Below are 16069 nucleotides of genomic sequence, written 5' to 3'. Positions count from 1 at the left end.
AGCCCTCTGCTGCAGGGGGGAGCCAGGGCCCCTCGGGGTTTTAGGTGTGTTATCCGGCATTTCCCCGTTCGCGTGTCTACCTTCTGCCCACTGTGGGGCCACCGTGGCTGTTTGACGTGGGCTCTGGCAACATGGAGCCACGAAGCTACAGTGCCAACTCGCCCACCCTCTCTCCTTCCTCCTCCCTCCCTCCCTCCCTCCCTCCCTCCACCCGTTTTCCTTTCCTCCCTCTGCCCATCACTCATGCAGTAATTCACTGGACAGTGTGCGTGTGTGTGTGTGTGTGTGTGTGTGTGTGTGTGTGTGTGTGTGGTTCCCGGGGCTTGAACTCAGCACCTGGACGCTGTCCCTGAGCTCTTCTCAAGGCGAGTGTTCCACCACATGAGCCACAGCTCCACTTCCAGCCAGGCCGCCCTGCCCGCAGCCTCTCCCTTCACCTCCAGCTGGGGCCGGGAGCCTGCTTCATCCAGGAGGAACCTGGGGAGGGGTCCCCCAACCTGTGGGCAGGGTCTCCCTGATCCGGGGCACCTGGGGAGGCCTCTGGAACCCTGGGAAGCTAGTGAGGCTGCTCTCTGTCCCTGGCTTCTAGTGCTTTCCCTCATCCAGGCTCTGGCCGGGCTTCCCAGTCAGGTGACCTGGATGCGCATGAACTCTGCTAGCACCTGGTCTCCTGGGCCTCGGTTTCCACGGGAACGGAAGGGTAGCCGGTGGCTCTCCTGTTGTGACGTTGTTTTAGGACATTTTTGCGACATTTTTATGAGGATTTTCTTCCACTTGCCCTGCAACCCCTGGCAGGAACGGAGGGGGTCCAGAAAGGCCAGTTTTGGAAGCATTTTTCTTGTGACTGCCTTTCCTGGTATTTCCCCAAAGGGTTGCAATTGAATGGGAGGGGGAGGGGGAGGGAAGGAGTGGGGTGGGCATGCTGAGCTTGTGCTGAGGGCCTAGCCTGGCTTTGCTGAGGAAATCCCCCGGCCCCCCCCCCCCCCCCCGGCCCGGCGTTCCCCTTGCTGCCCTGGGCTCCTTTTTCTTCCTCCTTGTGTTCTGGGCTAGGTGGTTTGCCCGTCCCCACCCCTCCCCCCGCGCCTCCCCCCCCCCCGCCCCTCCCGTGGCTGTTTGCTGGGTTTGGGGAGGATTTCCGCCAAGGTCCTGCAGGGTTTGTGGGGCTTCTGTCTGTGGTTCCAGGCCCCGGGAAGTGCAGGGAATCCCAGCTCTCTGCGGTGCCGTCCGCTGCCCGTTCCCTCATCTTACAGAAGGGGAAGTTCAGGCCACGCGACAATCAGCTGCTCCTCGAGGTCCCCGCCCCGTGCCTGGCCATGGCTTTGGCACCGCCGGCCGCTCCTTCCCTCACCTGGGCAGGGAGGGCCCGCCGAGGCAGCTCCCCCGGTGGAGAGGGCGCGAGAGGCCTGGGCAGCCAGGGAAGGAGACTCGGCGCTGTGGTGACTCACCGGCCTCAGCCACGGGCCCGGTGACAGTGAGGTGTCACCAATGAGGTGGGGGGGGGGGGGCGTAGAAGAGGCCCGGCCTCCTGTGCAGCTGGGTGGTTCTGGTGGTCTTCCTTCCTGGGCCTGCCCCGCTGCTGCTCACTCAGCCCCGCAGCCGGCTTGAGGGGGGCTACTTAGAGCTCTCCAGCCTCTCCCACCCCTGGGCCCCCGAGCCCCCTACCCACATCCCCGTACCTGATCATCCTGGAAGTCCTTCATCCCCTGAGTGTCCTGGTACCCACCCTCCCCCCTCATCCCCGAACATCCCGGAGCCTCCCCCCATATCTGATCATCCTGGAACTCCTTCATCCCTGAGGGTCCTGGTTACCCCCCCACATCCCTGAACATCCCAGAGTGTCCCCCCCATACCTGATCATCCGGCACCCCCCGCCCTGTGTGGGGTCAGGCCTTCACACTGTCTCCTGGTCTCCAGCCTGTCTTTCTAACTCCCCTGAAGACAGCGGCACACCTTCACAAGGCTTCCTGGCCTCTTCCTGTCATGGCCTCTCTCCACGGTGGAAGGGATAGCAGAGCAGACAGGAACATGACTTCTGCCGTCTGTGCCATCGGCACAACACCCATTTAACCCCGGCTCCGGGCCTGTGTATCGCAAACGAGACACATTTGCCCTCTGTGCCTCGGTTTCCTTTGTAATTTCCTGACATCCCTGTGGGATGCGGGTGCTTGAGGGTGGAAAGGATTTCCACACTCTCAGTCCTGGGGAGAAGGTCGGGGATGCTGGGCAGAGCTCCGGGCCCCGCACCGGCGCCCCTGGGCTGGTGCGACTCTCCAGTCCCGGGAAGCTGGGGACGTGGTTTTAGGGCTTCAGCTGGTGAAGGCGAGGGGCGCGGCCAGCACTGCTCTGGAGGGGAGGCCTGGACAGGTCTTGGTGTCGTGCCTGCCAGCACTGGCTCAGGCGGAGCTGGCGGCCGTGTCCAGTCCCCTCCCGCCTGGATCTCACACTGCCCCGGAGCGCCAGGCCCTGCCGGCCCGAGCACTCTGCCGTTCTGCGCCTGTGTGCCATTTGCCCAGCTCTTTGCTGGGAGGTTAATGGCAGAGTGTGAAACCACGAACCCCTCGGAGCTGAGGAACTTGCCTACTGTTAGCCCCCCGCTGGTGCTGGTGGCGCGGCTCTGGGTGGTGAGCTCTGCTGGATGTGGGAGGGGTGGCACCGTCCGCCAGCACTCTGGCTCCTCTGGCTGCCTTGGTCAGCAGTCTGTCTTCTCCCTCAGCTCCAGTCCTTCTCTGCCTAGTCCCTACAAAGAGCCCACGGGGGTCCCCCTGTTCTTTTCCTTGGAAATTGACTTGCTTCTGGTCCATCCTGTTTCTCCTCCTCCTGAGCCTGAGGTAGACATCACTAATCCATCCCAGCCTACTCCTTTCCCCCTCAGCCCTGGACAGGCATCACCAATCCATCCCAGCACTTCCCACAGAGCCTGGCTCACGGCCCGTTCTAGCTGTCTGAGCGCCAGCCTCACCCAGGCTTCCCGCTTGCTACTGCCCACCCGCCCGTGCCGGGGGTCTCACCGTGTGAGAAGGCACGGTCTCTCCACACCATTGGTTTTGCTCTTCAGCATCTGTCCAGATGACAGCCCCAGGCCCTGTCCGGTGGGACCGTGGGGGGTATGGACGCCACGTCCCTTATCTCCGTGTCTGTGCTCATTTCCCCTTCGTATTTGTTCATGAGATTTGCTCAAGACTTTATGCTTGCCCCGGGCTCCTCTGCTGGCCATCTGATGGCGCTCGGATGTCCCGGCGGTGCCGAGTTCATCGGCACACTGCCGGCCTCAGTGCTGTGTGGGGAGACGCTCGGGTCTTCGTGGCCATCTACTCCACACTAACAACTTATTAAAACGCGGCTGCCGTGGAGCCGCGTCAGCCCCGGGGCTGCCGGCTCAGCCCTGCACGGGTGGCCAACAAAGACCTTCCGAGTGTCTGCCTCTCCTCCGTCGCTTCTGGAAGGGATCAGCCCGCCCTCGCGGAAGAGCACGCTGCCCGTGTGCGCACGCGGGCACACGCGCGCCGTCAGTGGGCGCGCGCTCTCTTTCACTCCGTCCTGGGACTCCAACCCAGGGCCTCCCGCGTGCAGGGAGCGCTCACTCTACCACCACACGAGCCGCACCCCGGCCTCCAGGTGTCCTCTTCGCGCCTCCTTCCGGGGGAGCCGTTCCCGTCCCGGCTCGGGTCAGGGTCTGGGTAGCCGAGGCCCTGCAGGCCCGAGGAGCTGTGTACCTGGTCCCCGGGCCCCTTGGCCCAGCCTTCCCGTGCCGTGGGCTCCCAGCACTGCTGGGAGGGCTGGGGACTTTGCCTTGGGCGAAGCCGCTCACAGACCCGAGTTGAGGTGTGAGAGGGCCCCTTGGCTGACGGGTGGAGCTGCGGGCCAGTGTCCGGTGGGGAGGGGGAGGGGTCTTGATTCTGTCTCGGTGAATCCATCAGTGCTGGCTGGGCTCTGGCACCTGCCTGGGCGTCGTGACTGGTGGCCTTTTTAGGGCGATTGGAATGCCATCAACCAGCGGGTTGGGCGCAGAGGGAAGCGAGTCCAGCCGTAGGTGGAAAGACCGGGGACAGGCGTGGAATGGGGATGCCGGGCTCAGGCGGGTGAGCAAGACCCAGCGTGGTCCCGGGGCGACCTGGACGGGGCGGTGCTTTCTAAGCAGCGTTTGGTGAGAACACTTGCCTCCTCCGGGTCTGGGCACCCCCTGCTCTGAGTCTCTGGTGTTCCGCGTGACCCCGGGGAGCCTCCCACCGCCTCTCTGGGCTTCGGTGTCCACGTGTAAAGGGGAGGAGCCTGATGGAGAGCACAGATGAGCCACGCTGGGTGGGTGGTGGCTGGCCAGAGGGTTCAGGAGAGGTTTCCGCAGCTTGGCCGTTGAGTGGTGTCTGCCACGGCCTGGTTGTGAGAGTTGTCTGCGTGCAGACATTTTCCCGTCTCGAGGAGGGTGCACCGCCGCCCAGGCCGCCTCCTCCGGCGGCCGGAGTCCTTGCTGCTGGCTGCTGGTGACCGCTGGGCCCGGGGGGAGCCTGTGGGCCTGGGATGCTGCCCCTCGGCAAAGCCGGGGCCCACGGGCTGGTGGGCACCCGGAGCTGTGCTGGTGTCTGGGACAGGCCGCTCTGCTGGGAACAGCTTCCTGCCTCCCTGCCCTCTGCCCGGCTCGGCCTGGGCCAGGACGTGCAGCCTCTGCCACCAGAACTGTGGAAAAGACAAAGAAGCAGGGACCTTGAGTGCCTTTGGTGCGGGGTTATGAGGACCATAGCGGGACCAGAGTAATCCGGAAGGCTTCCTGGAGGAGGCGCTGGGCCTGCAGGCCCGGTGGGCATCTAGCGGAAGTGGCTGTAAGGAACTCCCGAAGGTCGGGAGTCTGGTGGTGGGTCGGTCGGCTCCGAGGCCGGCCAGGCGGGAACAGGGACAGGACCCCAATCTGGGACTTGGAGCTCTCTCCTGGGACGTGCACTGGGGTGACCCCGAGTTGCACAGGGGTAGCTGTGAGCCATTGCAAAGGACCGGGGTGCAGGTGAGCCCTTGGACCCGCAGACTTTCGCCTCGGTCAGGATTTGGTTCTGGGAAGGAGACACACTGGAGCCTGCTTTTCCGGGCGTGTTGCTTGTCTGTGCCTCCGTTTCCCCATCCAGGAAGAGACAGTGGGATGTCTGGCCGGGCGTCTGTAGTCTCGTGTCCCTTCCCTCCTCCTGGTCTCCCCCGCCGCGGGGGCCCGGCCAGCCCCAGGTGCTGCGAGCTCGGGTTTTCTTCACTAGTCCCAGGGCAACTTGAGGAGTGCCTTTTCTTCTTTTTGGTCCTTGTCCACCGTTAATTAAGTTTTAATTGGCTAATTGTTTCTCCCCAGTGCCCTCAAGACATTTAATTATGTCTGGTGAAGCCTGACAGTTTGATGTTTGCCGCAGAAAAGCTGAATGAGACCAAGGAGGAGAAAAGACAAGGAAAAAAAAAACAGAAGCAGCAAAATGGAAATGGGGACTCGGAGCAGAGTCTTGTTTCTGGACATCCTGGGGGACGTGGCTCGGAAGGTGCTTTGCTCTCTGATAAGCATTGGGGGTGTGCCCCCCGTTCCCCCCCTCGGGACAGCAGCCAGGCCAGCCTCTTGGCTGGGGTCCTCGCTCCCGGGGAGGCTCCCGGGCCTCCGGTCCCCGAGACGCTCTCATTCAGCACTGCGGGGCGGCCCACGCGGCAGCTGCTGCTTTGTCTTTTCCACGGCGCCGCGGCTGGCGCGGCTGGCAGCCCCTTTGTGCAGCCAGGAGCCCACCCGGGGTGGGTGAGCCTCCTAGAGGCTCAGGCAGGAGGCTGAGGCGTCTGGGGGTGTGCCCCAGCTTTGTCTAATCTGGGCACTCTTTTTTTCTTTTTTCTGTGTGTTGGTATTGGGATTTGAACTCGTGGCCAGGGCACGCTCCCTTAGCACTCATGCTTAAAGCCGGCGCTCTACCACTGGAGCCACATCTTCGTTTCTGGCTTTTCGGTGGTTAACTGGGGATGAGAGCCTCACAGAATTTCCTGCCCAGGCTGGATTCCAACCTCTGGATCCTCAGGTCTTGGTGGCCCGAGAAGCTAGGATGTCAGGTGTGAGACGGTGGCACCGAGCTCCCCTGGGCCTGGGCAGTCTTAGGGAAGTCCTCCCCCTCCAAATATAATGCTTGTCACCCCGGTGATATTCTCAGGTAACTAGTTCTGTCACTTTTTTTTTTAATTTCTGCCAGTCCTGGGCCTCGAACTCAGGGCCTGAGCACTGTCCCTGGCTTCTTTTTGCTCAAGGCTAGCACTCTGCCACTTGAGCCACAGCGCCGCTTCTGGCCGCTTTCTATACATGTGGTGCTGGGGAATCGAACCCAGGGCTTCACGTGTAGGAGGCGAGCACTCTTGCCACTAGGCCACATTCCCAGCCCCTTCTCTCACTTTTTAATGAGCCAAAACGATGAGTTCTCGGAGTTTCTGCTGCGATTGAGTTTCTGAGCCGCACGTGGCGGCCAGGGCGCAGGTGCGTGGCGTGGCTGGCGGCGGTCCTCAGGAGTCCTCCTGTACCACCCCGCGTCACTGCGTCAGTGGGGAGCTTGGTGGCCTTCTGTGAGCTGTGGGCAGGGACTAGTTCTTGCTCCTGGCCCCGGCCTGGGGCTGAGCTTCAGGCAGCGGAGTCCCGACCTGGAAGGACCAGCTGCCTCTGTGAAGACCCCTGAGGCCCAAAGCGACAGCTTCCTCTCTGGGGAGATTCCTCGGCTAGGAGGGGTCCCTGCGGCTGGGCCCCGGGCTCTACCGGACCCGGGCTTGGACCCAGCGTGGGGGAGGGGCTGCGGAGGGCTGGCCTGCTCCCGTGCTGCCAGGGATGGTGGGTGCGGCTGGGCGTGGCCTCTTATATCCTGGGGTGTGCTGGGGGGAGGGGGGGCTGGCCCGACTGAGATCTGGTCCCAGGGCCCCGGGCTGCTTCTGGCTTGCACTCCTCTTCGACCTGAGATGGGAATGTTTTAGCTGGTGGCAAAAATGGCCTCTTTCCCTCCCTCCCTCCCTCCCTCCCTCCCTCCCTCCCTCCCTCCCTCCCTCTCTCCCAGATAGGAGAGGTGTTAGAGACAAATGCAGTTTCCGCGGCTTTCCCTGCCCTAGCCACTGGGCACGGCCTGAACCCCTCAGCCAGGGCAGCCGGGGCCGGGCCCGAGGGGAGCCCCGGGGGGGCTGCCGGAGCCTCACTTCCGGTTGGTGCCAGGCTTCACATTCACAGGGTGCTCTGTGCACCCGGTGCCAGCCTGGCAGAAGGTTCCAGAGCAGTGCGCTTGCGCAGTCATGGGTGTCACTGTCCCGGGGGAAGCGGGGACTGTGGAGGTGCAGAGGGCAAGCTGGCACGCTGGCCTGCGGGCGGGCTTGGTGGGGGGGAGGCCGGTTCAGTCGTCCACCTCCAGGGTCAGGCCGCCAGGCCCCGAGGGGAGCCGGAGGGCGGGACTTGCCGAACGGACCTTGAAAAGACAGCTGTCCTCTCTTGGGAGGTGCGTCCCAGGCCTTGCGAAGGGGGCTCCGGGGGCTCCCATGCAGAGGTTTGGGGCGGGCCCTGGCACCTTGGGCTTGTCCATCACCTTGCTGGCTTGATTTCTTATCTAGGCGGGTAAGTATGGAGGGGTGGGTTGTGGGGTGACCCTTCTGGGCCCCAAACCTGGCACAGAGTCGCTCACTGACCATCCCAGTAAGCGAGTAAGTCGGACTCAGAAAGACAGTACATTTTCGTTTACATGTGGAAGCTCGATTAAAGAAAAACAAAAGGAGTAACATGCAGTGATTTTCAAGAGAGGAACTGCTTGCACAGGGGGCTGGGGGGGAGGGTGGGGGGGTGTCTACTGCCAGAGTACCTCCACCCTGGTACCGTGTCTCAGCCCTCAAGTCCACACTCAGGTCTTTTCCACTGCAGGCTGGTGCTCTAACCCTTGAGCCCAGCCTCTGCGTCTGGCGGTTTTGCTGGTTAGTTGGAAGCAAGAGTGTCGGCATTTATCTTTGAACCTCGATCCTCAGCTCTCAGCCTCCTGAGTAGGTACGGTTACAGAGGTGAGCCACCAGCACCAAGCCAACTGAAGAGTCTTCAAAAGGAGTGGGGATGTTTGGCGCTGGTAGCTCTTGCCTGTAATCCTAGGATCAAGGTTCAGAGCCAGCCTGGGCAGGAAAGTCTGTGAGACTCATGTCTCCAATTAGCCATCAAAAAGCCAAAAGTGGATTTGTGGCTCAAGTGGTGGAATGACAGCCTTGAGCACAAAATGCTCAGGACGATGCCAAGGCCTTGAGTTTAAGCCTCAAGACTGGCGGGGAGGGGAGAGGGTTAAAAAAGAATAACCAGGGCTGGGAATGTGGCTTAGCGGGTGCTTGCCTAGCATGCATGAAGCCCTGGGTTCAATTCCTCAGCACCACACAAACAGAAAAAAAGCCAGAAGTGGCGCTGTGGCTCAAGTGGAAGAGCGCTACCTTGAGCAAAAGAAGCTCAGGAACAGTGTCCAGGCTGAGTTCAAGCCCTAGTGCTGGCAAAAAGAAAGAATAACAAGGTAAATTTGATCAGAATATCTTTCATGTATCTATGTATGTGAACACAACACTGAAACCCTTTATATATTAATTTATTCTAAAAAAAAGAAGCCATGATTGCTACATCTTATATACCACCAGGTGCCTCAGAGAGCAAAATGGATTTTGTGTGTGGACAGGTGCAGGTCACCACTCCCTTGTATAGCTTTTTCACTCAAGGCCGGTGCTCTGCTACTTGAGCCACACCTCCACTTCCAGCTCTTGGCTGCTTAATTGGAGATAAGAGTCTTGGATTTGTCTGTGTGGGCTGGTTTCAAACCCTGATCCTCAGATTTCGGCCTCCTGGGAAGCTAGGATGACAGTGTCAGCCCCACGCCTGATGTGAACGCAGTGCTTTTTGTGGGCCTCTGACCGGACTCCCGAGAGTGGTGGAATCCGGGTAGTGGCTGGCATGGGGGGGGGGGGGGGGTCAGTGACAGGTCCTGGACAGGCAGAAATAAGGCATCTCACAGCCACCCAACTTTGTGCCCTTGGCAGTGTTTTTCTGGCTCAGCTGAGACTGGGCTCCGCCTGGGTCTAGACAGGTTCGCCCCGCCCGCAGGCCCAGGGCTCTTCCAGTTTTTCTAATGGTCTCCCTATTAATCTGACTGGAGAAAATCACCTCCAGATGTCTTTCAAGTGGAAAGGGAGAGATGTCCTAATGCCGAGGCCTATCATTAGGAAAAGCAAATTAAATCAAGTTTAATGGTGTTAGAGCCCCAGTTGCTTTGGAAATGGAGTTGGTGAAGCGGGGAAATGGAAATTTGCTGACACCCTTCTGGAAGGAAGTGGTGGCGGTGGGGAGAGAGGTGAAGGAAGACCTAGACCAGGGGCCTGTGGGGTCCTGTGCCACCAGGAGGCTCAGGGCTGGACCAGGGCTGCTGAGGTCTCTAGTGGGGCAGGTGGACAGGGCATCTGGGAGGACCCCAGGGTTCATGAGGCCGGGTGATTCTCTCCCCGTCCTGAGCTGAGTCTCAGGCTGACATAGTCCCAGCTTTGTTGGGGCGTGTTTGTGGGGGTTCTAGGCCAGCGTGAGCCGGGCCACCCTGTCTGTCCCAGAGTTCTCTCAGATCCTTGGGGCTCTGCTATTGGAGCACAATCCCAGGCCGGAGTCAGATGGAACCAGCGTGATCCTGCAACCAGATACACAACTGGAGCAGATCCCTCCTTCCCCAAGCCTCAGTTTCCCCATCTTCAGGAGGGAAGGCGACCCCTGCCTGGGGAGCTCCGAGGAGGTGAGGCCCTGCGTGGAAGGTGCCAGACCCCGGCCTGGGTGGAGCCTGTGGTCTGTGGGAAGGGATGCGGGCTCTGTGCTTTGTTTATGCTTCCAGTGAGTTAAGTGTTTGGTTTTCTTGTTGCTAATGGTCCTTTTGAGATTATATGTTGTGGCAACGTACCCCCCAAAACGATGACTCTGTCTTTTACACACATCAGAAAGCCCTTCTAGCAAGAAAACAAACGTTCTGGTTTTGGTTTTTTTCTTGGTGGGTTCCCAGCCCTCTGATAGGTCACAAGAAGTATCCATCTCGACAGTCCGCCATTGGTGACGGAAGGCTTCCGCTTCAGGGTTTGTCCCCGTGGACGCTCACCGTCCTTCAGCCATTGTCATTTGTCTCTCTGTGGGAGAAGCAGACCCCACACTGGGACCCGTGAGGACCGTGGCTCTCGGGAGGGCGCGGCTCTGGCCCTGTGGGGAAGGAAGGCGCCCCACGCAGGTTGCTGGAGTGGAGAGGGAGTGGGGCCTGGAGCTGCTGGGCGTCCGTGCAGGGTCTTTAGGCAGGTAGGGAGGAAGCCGGTGGGCTGCTAGGCACAGGGCCCCATCCGGCTCGCCTCCGTCGGGTGTTGTTGAGACTTAGGGCTCCAGTGTGTGTGTCTCCATCCACCCTTTTGATAAATCACCCGCTGAAGTTCAGAGAGGCTGAGGGTCATTCAGCGGATGCCGGTGCCCTTTGAGCCACACCTCCAGCCCAGCTTTTAGTTGATTATTTTGGAGATGGAGTCTAGCAAACTTGGCTTTTTAGTCTGGCTTCAAACCGCATCCTCCAGATCTCGGCCTCCCGAGTAGCTGGGATTGCAGGAGTGAGCCACCAGGCCCAGCTCCCTTTCTCATTTCTCTGGGTAAACCACAGTCACTGTGTGTGGTGTTGGACGCACCTGCATTGGGGCAGCCCTGTGGCTTTGTTGTATTCCGAGAGCGAGAATAATCCATCTAGGCACAACTTTTATTTACAGTCTGAAACCTGGAAGCAGAGCCGCCCTCCACCTCCTAATGCTTGCCTGCGACTACCTTGTCCTGGGTTAGTTACCTGACCTGAACTCCGAGCCTGCACCTTAATTTCTTTTTCTTTTTTTTTTTAAGGTTGAACAATTTTATTATTACTGGTTTTCCTGTATTTAAAGAAATGGTATTTGAGAAATGCAATGTAAAAAATACAAATCAAATTCCTTTGAAAAGCAGTGTGTGACTAGTATTGAACAATGTGAAAGTGTAATAAGTAATCTCATGGAACACTTGCAGGAATTTTTCCCTTCTGGAAAGACTTACCGGCTCTCCTGCCTGGGCTGGCTTTGAAGCACAATTCTCAGATCTCAGCCTCCTGAGCAATTAGGATTACAGGTGTGAGCCACTGGCACCTAGCTTAAAGGATACATTTTTTTTTTCAAATTCTTATCATCAAACTGATGTACAGAGAGGTTACAGTTTCATACATTAGGCATTGGATCCATTTCTTGTACTGTTTGTTACCTTGTCCCTCATACCCCCTTCCCTCCTCCCCCTTTCCCTTTCCCCTGCTGAGGTGTTTAGTTCACTTACACCAAACAGTTTTGCAAGTATTGCTTTTGTAGTTGTTTGTCTTTTTTTACCCTGTGTCTCAATTTTGGTATTCCCTTTCAATTTCCTACTTCTTTTTTTTATTATTAATTGGACATAAATTTTTTTACAAGGTGTTGTGCAAAGAGGGTGCAGTTACATAGTAGGGCAGTGTGTACATTTCTTATGATATCTTACGACCTGTTTTTCTATCCCTTGTCTAGGTCAGGTTGACATATATGCAATATACAATGTATCAAGAACATATACAGTATTCACAGACTTGGTCTCTACTGTCTCTCCATCTCCCTTTGTTAACAGTCATATATCAGGGAGATCATGCCCCTTTGTTTTCTGTGTTCTAGGCTTGTCTCACTCAACATTATTTGTTCGAGTTCTGACCATTTCCCTGCGAATAACAGTATTTCACCATTCCTAATCGCTATGTAGTATTCCATTGTGTATAAGTACCATATTTTTTGGATCCATTCGTCTGTGGAGGGGCATCTGGGTTGTTTCCATATTTTAGCTATTGTGAATTGTGCCGCGATAAACATGGAAGTACAAATGCCTTTTTGATATCTTGGATTTTGCTGTTTAGGATAGATGCCTAGGAGTGGTATGGCTGGGTCATAGGGTAGGTCTATATTGAGCTTTTTGAGAAACCTCCACTGTTCTCCAAAGTGGTTGTACTAATTTGCACTCCCACCAACAATGGAGAAGGGTTCCTCTTTCCCCACAGCACCTCCAGCATTTGTTGTTTCCTGAGTTCAGAGTATAGGCCATTCTAACTGGGGTGAGGTGGTATCTCAGGGTTGTTTTCATTTGCATTTCCTTTACTAGCAGGGATGTTGAGCATTTCCTCATATGTTTCTTTGCCATTTTTATATCTTCTCTTGTGAAGTCTCTCTTTAGCTCTTTTGCCCAGTTCCTAATAGGTTTATTGGGCTTGGAGGGGCTTAGTTTTTTGAGTTCTCTGTAGATGACAGGTATCAGGCCTTTGTCTGTTGCTGTGCTGGTAAATATCCTTTCCCATATCGTTGGCTGTCTTTCTATTTTGGTGGCTATGTCCTTAGCTGTGCAGAAACTTTTTAATTTGTAGTAGTCCCATTTGTCGAGTCTTTCCCCTATTTGTTGTGCCCCTGGGACTCTATTCAGGAAGTTCCTTCCTGTGCCTATAAGTTCTAGTGTCTTTCCTACTCTGTCCTTCAGTAGTTTCAAGGATTCAGGTCTGATGTTGAGGTCCTTGATCCATTTTGAGTTGATCTTGGTGCATGGTGATAGGCTTGGGTCTACTTTGAGTTTTCTGCATATGGCTGCCCAGTTCTCCCAGCACCAGTAGTTGAAGAGGCTATGTTTATTCCATTGTATGTCTTTAGCTCCTTTGTCGAATATCAGTTGGCTGTAAGAGTGCGGTTTTATTTCTGGGTCTTCAGTTCTAATCCATTGGTCTTCCGATCTGTTTTTATACCAATACCATGCTGTTTTTGTTATGATGGCCTTGTAGTAGAGCTTGAAGTCAGGTATTGTGATACCTCCTGCACCTTGCACCTTAATTTCTAACCAGCTCAGCCTCCCAGCCTCCAAATCTCCAGACCTCCAGAGGAGCAAGCTTCCCTCCTGTAGGCCTCGCCGCTCCTCAAACTTTAAGCCTCAAACCTCCCCCTCGGCTCCAGACTCTCCCTCAGGCCTAAGGCTCTGGACTCTTGCTCAGCCCTCAGACCTTGAACTCTCCCTCAGGCCTAAGGCTCCGGCCCGTCCAGTACAGCTCACCACTCCGCTCCTACGCCCACCGGTCTAGTCCGGCTCACCACTCCGCTCCTCCTCCGACCGGCTGGGCTCTGCTCCTCTCCTCGTTGCCGGTCTGGACTTGGGCTTCCTGCACCACTCATCTGGACTCCGGGTCTCCCCTGATGTTGGTCCGGACTCGGGCTTCTTCCTTGCCTCCTTCCTCGGTGCCCTTCCTTGTTTCTCCTCCTCCTCTGGAAGTCCTCTACGTGGGGCGGGAGCTCCTCTTTCTTCTGCAGTGGGGCGTGGCAATCACGCCAACGTGGGGAGGGGCTTCTGCCCCTCAGGTTATTACATTCCCCACTGGTTTTATGTCCAATCAAATCACTGATTGTCTTTTTGGGCCAAATTCTGAACTACTCTTACCCACATCAAAATCCAACAGATAATACAGTACAAGGTATGGGCAGAAAAGCTCTCCCCATAGTAACACTTTAACAACAAGCAACAAAGAGTCCTACTGAACATATTAACACTTGGTAAATCTTACCTCCAGGGGATCCTCCGAGTGTCTCTGGACTGTCCATCTTTCAGCCGTCTCTGGATATTGTCCCACTGCCTGTTTGACTTGAGCGTGATGGATCCAATGCTGTTTTCCTGCAACCTTAATAGCTGAGGGAGTAGTTAGTACTACGGAGTAAGGCCCTGGCCACTTGGGTTCCAGTTCAGGAGGGTGATGCCTTTTTACCCACACCAGCTGTCCAGGTGAAAAACAGTGGTTGGAGTTTTTCTCAGGAGGCCGATGGTCCTCGGCCACTAAAGGATAGGCACGTAAAAGAACACGTTGCAAAGCCTGCAGTGACTGTACAAGATTATGGTTAGACATTTCTGTTAGCATAGCTTCCCCAAGTTTAGGAACCAAAGGGGGTTCCATAAATTATTTCAAAGGAAGTAAATCCTTTATCATAAGGGGTACATCTTGCATGGAGGACGCAAACAGGAGGAGGCTTACCCAGTCATGGCCAGTCTCTGTAGTTAACTTTAAATTAAGTTTCCTTTAAGGTCCTATTCATCCTTTCCACCTGTCCTGAACTGAGGCCTATAAATGCAAATGTAACTTCCAATTTATTCCTAGGGCCTTAGATAATAATTGAGTAACTTGGGCCATTAAGGCCGCGCCATTGTCGAACCCCATTGTCAAGGGTAAGCCAAATCAAGGAATTACCTGAGCGGGTTTTGGTTTTTGTCGGAAATGCCTTAGTTCAGCCTGAAAAAGTGTTCACTGACACTAACAGATACAGCCATACTTTCCAGGCTTTTCCTCCGTGAAGTCCACTTCCCAAGATTCACCAGGTGAGGTTCCATGTTCTAGCTTTGTAGCATTTTGTAGACAGTTTTAACCAGTGGCCCAGAGCAAAGTATATACAGAAGGCTTGAGCCATATTTTGCGAGTGCAGTCTGCACACTTGCTACTACTGTTTTTCATGCCTCCTCTAGTCTTGATGACTAGTAGCTTTAGTGGCCCCACTGGTTTTCGGATGGCTTCCCAGGCTGCCTGATCAACTCTGCTGTTTCCCTGAACCTCAGGGGTCTCTGATTTCTATAATGCCTGTTTAGTACTCTGAACCTCAGTCTGGAGCTTGGAGACCTCTTCCACCTTTTCTCCCAAGCTTGCCTTCATGATCCCAACCTCCTCAAAGTCTTCCTTAACCTGTGAGCATCCTGGCAGGGGCACAGGAGAGGTCCTTTGATTGTCTAACTGCTGCTCCTTCTCACAGCACCTTTGCTTGTTCTTTAGCTCCTTCTTTGAGTTCTCAGTGGTGCTACTGAGAGACTTTTTCAGTGCTTCTTCTTGTTCCATTGGGACACGTTGCTTCTGCTTCCGGGCCAGGAGCTCCTGCTGCAGCTGCTGCTCCTGTAGCTCTGGCTCTAACATGCGCAACGGGAACAGGTGATCCAGGCGGAAGTCCACGGGCACTGCTGTAGGAGCTACTTGCACAGGCAGTGCTGTGTCTGCATCCATCTCTTTGCCCCTGTTGTGCTTGAGCTGCTGTGGTTTCTGCTCCTGGCGCTGCTTCTCCAGTTCCTGCTCCTGGCGGTGTTTGTGTTCCTGCACCTGAGCTTCGTGCTGCCGGGAGAGCTGTTCTGCAACGAGGATCTGCTGCTTCTGCGTTAGACTTTGTGTGGCGAGGGTCTCAGCAGTCTCTTTGACCTTCTCTAGGAGCATCTCTTTCTCGTTCTTCACCTCTGTGTATTTTTGTGACAGATCTTTCAACTGTGTGTCGAGCTCTTCTGTTCTTCTGTGTGATGCTCTTTCCATCTCCTGGGCATGCCTCATCAGAGCCCGGGTGTCCTTTAACTCTCTCTGAAGAGTGACAATTTCCTTCTTGAGCCTGTTGTTTTCCATCTTTGTCCTCCTTGGACATTCCCTTTTCCATTATTTGTTTAGCTTGCAATAAGCACATTGGTCTTGTCCTAGAGGTTCCCTATTTCCATTTGCAGCTCAGTTATGCCATTGCCGATGGTTTCTTGATCCCTGTCCTGGTGTTGTTTCTAAGACTCGAGCCACCTTTTTAACCTCTCCTCCTCCCAGGTATCTCTGTTATCAAACGCTCTTGCTGGGCTACCGCTATCTAACACCTTTCCCCCCAAACCTTCTAATCTTTGAAGCCTTTTCCTAATATCTGGGGCCGACTGGGCAACAAAGGCCATACTTAGGGCTCTTCGATTCTCTGGGGCCTTAGGATCTATAGGTGTATAGGTCCTATAGGCCTCCAAGAGCCGCTCCTGAAAAGCAGCGGGGGACTCATTGGGGAGCTGTAAACTCTCACTGACCTTAGATAAACTAGTTGGCTTCCTAGCCACTGCCCGTATCCCTGCTAACAGAGTCTGGTGATAACTGACAAGTGCCTCCTTCCCTCACTCACTGTTGTAGTCCCAGTTTGGGCGAGTCAGGGAACAATCTCGTTCCAAAAGGATGGGGTCCTCAGTAGGGGAGCCATCCGGTCCAAG

At 55.9% G+C, this 16069-nt stretch overlaps 1 protein-coding gene and 1 long non-coding RNA gene across 3 annotated transcripts in view; one reads left to right on the top strand and one right to left on the bottom strand.

The window, feature by feature from the left end:
• LOC125350896 (guanine nucleotide exchange factor VAV2) overlaps window positions 1–16069 on the top strand; it is a 137208-nt gene that overhangs the window by 35798 nt on the left and 85341 nt on the right. The window lies entirely within an intron of this gene.
• On the bottom strand, window positions 228–14241 carry LOC125351024. The gene is made up of 3 exons (XR_007210907.1): window positions 13327–14241; window positions 8603–8604; window positions 228–240 (listed from the first exon to the last, which is right to left on the bottom strand). It is a non-coding gene; the product is annotated as an uncharacterized LOC125351024 (long non-coding RNA).

Source organism: Perognathus longimembris, chromosome 1, assembly GCF_023159225.1.
Source record: "Perognathus longimembris pacificus isolate PPM17 chromosome 1, ASM2315922v1, whole genome shotgun sequence".
Classification (NCBI taxonomy): Eukaryota; Metazoa; Chordata; class Mammalia; order Rodentia; family Heteromyidae; genus Perognathus; species Perognathus longimembris.
Note: the sequence above shows the minus strand (reverse complement) of the source record. Positions and strands in the feature narration are given on the sequence as shown.